We start from the raw sequence: 6,000 nt of genomic DNA, 5'->3' as shown, positions 1-6,000 counted from the left end.
GGGGTGGGGGATCCGTTGACAGATGGGCAAAGGTGATTTCCTGGCCCCCAAATAACAGCCACCCCTGCCCTTTCAAGGCCACAGGACACAGCAGGGAAAAGCTTGAATGTGAGAGTTCAGGTGCCATGGGGGCAGGGTCCATCCAAGCCTAGTCCCAAAACATCTCTGGGGCTCCTCTCCACGTATGAGGCAGGTCAGAGGCATGCACCATTTCCCAACGCAGAATCAGGAAGCCTCGGGCCTCCGGACTGCACAGCCTGGCAGGAGTTCAAGCCCTGCCTCCAAGCAGCCTAGGGCCTGGGCTGACACAGGACCGCTGGGGACAGGAACAAAGAAGCCCTTCTGGCTGGGGGTTACTTGCATCAGACTCAGGGGGTAAAGGGCCCAGTGGAAAGAAGGCACCTGGAGGTGAGCGGGTAAGGCTGCAGGAGGCCAGGAGAGGAAGAAGGGCCCAGACAGAGCGGGGAGACCCTGCACTCAGTTCTGCCCGCTCCTGGCTGTGACCTTGGGCTGTGCCGGCCCTCTCTAGGCTCAGTCTTGCCATCTGGGAAATGGGATGTCAGATGAGGGCCTGAGAGGGGGACAGAAGACGGTTCCACAGGAAGGTAGGAAAGATAAGGGACCCCCAAAAGATAAGTTGCCAAGAAAGAGCTCATGACTAGTGTGTGTGCTGCTCTGTGCCAGCGTTCCAGGTAAAGTAAACCTACTGTTTGCGGAAGACTGTCTGTTAAGTGCGCCTACTATGTACTGGGTACCACAAAAAGTGTGCCTACAGTGTGTTGGGAACGCTACATGAAGTGTGCCTACCACGAGCCAGGTACATCATATAAAGTACACCCACTGTGTGCCCCTTCTGTTTCACACAAATCCTGTCAACCGTATCTCAGGTGTTGACCTAAAGCATGCCTACATGTGCTGGGGACCCTCTACAAGGCATGCCTACTAAGTGCTAGGTGCTCTCCATAAAGCACACCTACTGTGTGTTGGGTGTTCCATGAAAAGTATACCTACTGTGTGCCCGGTGCCCTCTTAGAGCTCTCCTACTGTGTGGCAGGTGCTTAACATAAAATAAGCATATTCTGTGCAAAGTACTTTACATAAAACATGCCTACTGTGTGCGATGTACTCTTTGCTGTGTACTCTGCAAAAACCTTGACTACTGTGTGGCAGGTGCTCGACATTAAGCATGCCCACTGAGTGCCAGGTACTGTGCATAAAAAGCTCCTTCTGTGTGCCAGGTACTCTATGTGAAGTAAACCTATTGTGCACCAGATATTCTGCCAATGAGATAATGCAACATCTCCGCCCCCTCTCCCCCCCACCTGCCAACTCTCTGGGCCACTGCCCTGGAATCAGAGACAGAGAGATCCAGGCGATGACATCCATAGGAGGCAAGATGCCTATTTAACAGAAGAGCAAACAGAAGAGGCTCAGAGAAAGCAAGCCTCTGCCCAAGTTGCAGAGCTGGGAGGATCCCAGGTCTGCCACACTCCCAAGCCTGGGCCAAGCTTGGCAAAGCTACTGAGCAGGGGACGGGCCAAGAGTCGTCCTGACACGGACAGAGTGCTGGGAAGACCCCAAACCTCCCTCTCCCTCCGGCCAGGGGGTCCAGGTGGCTGGTCCTGAAGCCCTCCGTGGGGTGGCTTGCACCCTCTTCCCACCCCACCCCCAGATTTTTGCCCCCTCCATGGAGGCAGCCCTCCCCTGCTGGCACGCCAATCCATATCAGGGCCAGGAGGCAAGGTCAGAGTACAATGATCCAGGCAGAATCCTGGACACACAAGAGAAAGAGCACCCAGTGCCTAGAGTGGCTCAGCTCACTGTGCACCTACTGTGTGCCACGAATGGGCAGGCAGCTACAGCAGGAATGGCATTTGTCCACATGAGCCACGATCCCATTTTAAGCCCTGTAGATACATTATCCACGATTTTCTCCCTATTGTACAACTGTCCCAAGTCACACAGCCGGTGGAGCCAGCCTGGGCACTGGGGCAGCCCCCACTTCCCACCAGGCGCCCTGAACCTCTCAGCCATGCTCCTTCCCCTCTGCAGATGGGCATTTCGCTAGCGCCACCTCCTAAGATAGCAGGAATAATTTTAAAAGCCGACGCACGTAAAACACATAGGACAGAAGAAGGGCGGGCTTAATAAATGCCAGTCACTGTTCTCGCTGCTGTTGTTGTGGTGCAATTTTCCAACAGCCCCACAATTCACGAGCCCGTTTTGACAGAGGAAGAACCAGAGATTGAGACAGGTTAGGAAACTTGCTACAGCCCCACAGCTAATGAGGTGAATATGACAGCACAGACGGCAGCACAGCCTAGAACATAGTATGTGCTCATTAAATATCTGGGGATGAAAGAAAGGTTTGCAGCCATGAGTTCTAAGGATCGGTGACTCAGTGTGGTCCTCAGATCTCCACCGTAGGCATCACGTGAGAGCTTGCGGGACATTCAGAATCTCGCACCCTGGCCCAGAAATATTGTCTCCAAACTGGGTCTAAGTAGATCCTCAGGAAAAGTGTACATGCCTTCAAGCTTTAAGAAATGTTGCTTTAAGACCTCTGAGTCCAGGTTCTGCAGAGAAAGTGGGGAGGGGAAAGGCTTCACTTCTCGGATTCCCAGTTTTATCTTGATTTGTTTCAGTCATAACGTAAGCAGAAAAAAATCTATATCTCCAGGGGTTGTTCACACAACCACGTGTCTACTGACCATCTGTTGTGTGGGGGGCACACAATTTTAGGCACCGGGGATGCAGCAGTGAACACAGACTCCACTGTCAAGGGCCTCGCATCTGGTGGGGAGACGGGCGGTGATGCAGTAAATGATCAAGAACATAACAGACCTTGATAAGGGTCGGGCCGAGGGGAGGGTCGCACCTTCAGCCTGGCATCAGGGCGAGCAGAGACCTGGAGGAAGAGGGAGCGTCACCAGGGGCAAGCGTGGGGCGGGATACCCATGCTGCACAAAAAGGCAGGTGGCTTGTTGTTCTTTTGACACGGGGGCTAAGAGCACACACATGCAAGATCACACAAGTGACCAAGGCCAAGGCAGCTGGCAAAATCCGGCCCCATACGGAAGCTATAAGTAGGTGGTGAACTTTGATGAGCCATACCTAGGACTAAAACCACACAGGGCCTCTGAGCAATGGCCCCCAGCCAGACACAGATAGGCAGAGGTTGATCCCCCCCAGAGGTCAACCCCCATCCCCCAACCCACAACCCCCAGGGATCAAGAAGGCAGAGTCTACTGGCCCGGGGCTCCCCCTGACTCTTGAGGCAGGAAGCCTCAGGTGTGGACATTCTGCTCTGAGCCAGAGAAGGATCAGAGCGTCCCCAGTGGTTTCTCATCCAACAAGGAATGTCTCAGCTGCCAAATGACACAAGCCTGGCTTATGCAATGGCCCCCAGCCACACACAGAAAGGCAGAGGTTGACCTCCCCTCCAGACGTCAACCCCCATCCACACCCAGAGCCGGGAAGTGGACAAGTGTGTGTCAGACCAGAGGTGACAGTCACTCTGTGAGTCACCAGCTTTGGGCACAGCCTATCACCCCTCGAAGCCTCAGTCTTCATGTCTGTAAAGTGGGCTTGGTAAAACCTCACAGGGCAATGCAAGCATTCTATCAGACCCCATCAGGGAGAGTAGGGGAAAGGACCTTTCAAAGTGACATGCGAAGGAAATGTTTCCATTTGTGACAACATGGGAGGACGGATACCTTGAGGACATTATCCTAAGTGAAATAAACCAAACAGAGAAAAACAAGTACCATATGATCTCACTTATATGTATTCTTTAAGAAAATGAACTCATAGAAATAGAGAACACCCTGCTGGTGGCCAGAATGGTATAGGGAATGGGTGCAATGGGTGAAGGAGGTTAAAGGTACAAATTACTGGTTATAAAATAAATCAGTCCTAGGGATGCAATGCAAAGCTTGGTGACCATATTTAATAGCACTGTATTGTATATTTGAAATTGCAAGAGAGTAGATCTTAAAAGCTCTTATCACGAGACAAAGAACAGTCTATAGCTACGTGTGGAGATGGGTGTTCACTTGACTTATCGCGGTGATCATTTTGCCATATATACACATGTGGACTCATGCTGTGCACCTGAAACTACTATAATGTTATATGCCGATCATACCTCAATGAAAAATTGACATATGAGTAATGAAGCTCGTCTACGGCTAAAGCTTCTGAATATGTGTGTGGATCTGTGTGTGTGCATGTTTGCATATGCCCTGAGAAAATTCCAGAAGAATCCACACATGACAGTGGAAGTGGAGAGAGTACAAGTGGAGTCTGGGTCCTTCTCACGTGCTACTTGTCTCACGCTTTCTCTCTCCCACACTGTGCTGCTATAATTTTTATCACGAAAACACAAATTTCAGAGGAAACAAGGATTGTCACAGTGGGGGAAGGGGCCCATGGTTGGTGCACAGAACAGGTGAGCAGTTTTTCTTTTGTGACACCATGAAGACATCTCTCCCAGGAGTCAGCCTGGGTCACTCTACACCAAGCAGGGAGGCTGCCTGGTGGCTGGAGTCTCTCTTTTCCTTTCCTCGGCCTTTGGGAAGGAACAGGCTCCGGTTTCAGCCCAACAGAGTTCGGATCCCAGCCCTGCTCCTCGCGGGCTGTGTGACCTTGGACAAGTCACTTGTCCTCTCCGCGCTTCATGCCCTCCTCAGTAAGATGGAAAGGGGGACTTACACCTCCCAGGTAGTTTGTTCTTCAACAACAACAACAGCAACAACAACAAAAACTGTACCAGAGACTCTATGCCAGACATGGTGCTTCAACCCGAGACCCAGGATGAACAAAACACATAAGGTCTCTGGATGGTGGTGCTCATGTCTGATGGGAGAAGCCGATGGGAAACAAGACCAAGTCAGATGGTGGGGTGGTAGTGAAGGAACTTAACAGAATGGGAACCAGCAAGTGACCAAGGAGGCGATCGGGGAGGGCTGCCCTGTGGAGTTGACCTCTGAGCAGAAACCTGAGTGACATGGAAGAGTGAACAGTGAATAACGATCGCTCTTTGCCCCTAAAGCCACAGCAGGACTGTAAACACCCGGCACACAGTGAGGTAATCAAATGGCTTGAAAACTCTGTCATTCCTCCTTCCTTCCTCAGACATGCTGAGGTAAACAAAGACAATAGAGGCAATTTCACTCAGTATCCATCTGTGAGGGAAGCAGGAACCAGGCCTGTAGGGAGATCCACGGTGGTGAAATGTGGCCCAGCACTCAAGCTGGAAACGGTTGTTCCATTTCAGTCGCCGTAATAAAGATCAGGAAACCCAGCCAGCCCCCAAAGCATGTCAAGGGCCAGACCCATAAGCTGGAGTTTCCAGCTTCTTGGCATAAGGACCAGGAGAGCAAAGAAGCTGGCTTTGGAAAAAGAAGACTGAAGGAAAACTTCAGGAAAGTCCCGGGGCCCCAAAACAGCTGCATCCACTTCCCCTGCACAGGACTTTTGGGGTGGTGCCAGCTCTGGAAGGTATTCAGACCACCCCCACCACTCCAACAGTGGGGGTCGCCATCAACAGAGATCATCCCTGGAGGGTAAAAGGCTATTTCTCATGCAAAAGCCAAGGAGGGGGGCCCCAAGGACATCACAGAAAAACAAAAACAAAACCAGAAGGGCGTGCAAGGGAACAGGCAGGATTTTGCCCCCCTCCCATTCTAATGTCTGCTTAGCCAGCAGACAAGGGAGCCACCCTGGTGCAGAGGAACTGTTGAACCCCCCTCTGCGGAGACGTGTGGAGTGGACACCAACCCAGCTCAAGACACTGGGCTACCACAGGAGTCTCTGGCCACCTCCCTACAGCCTCTTGGGGTCAAATGAGAATATGGCGTTGGGTCAGTAGTGGGCACCTGCAGGCAATCCAAGGAGATTAGAGAAATGGCGTCCATTCTCTGCCGAAGGCTACCTCCACTCTCCGTGACAGTGAAGCTCTCTGGATTCCAGAAATAGCTACTCTTTGGCCCCATCAAC

The sequence above is a fragment of the Lynx rufus genome, unplaced genomic scaffold (assembly GCF_022079265.1).
Source record: "Lynx rufus isolate CCGP_SWC_20201006 ecotype Redwood Valley unplaced genomic scaffold, mLynRuf1.p SCAF_4, whole genome shotgun sequence".
NCBI classification, from domain to species: domain Eukaryota; kingdom Metazoa; phylum Chordata; class Mammalia; order Carnivora; family Felidae; genus Lynx; species Lynx rufus.
Note: the sequence above shows the minus strand (reverse complement) of the source record.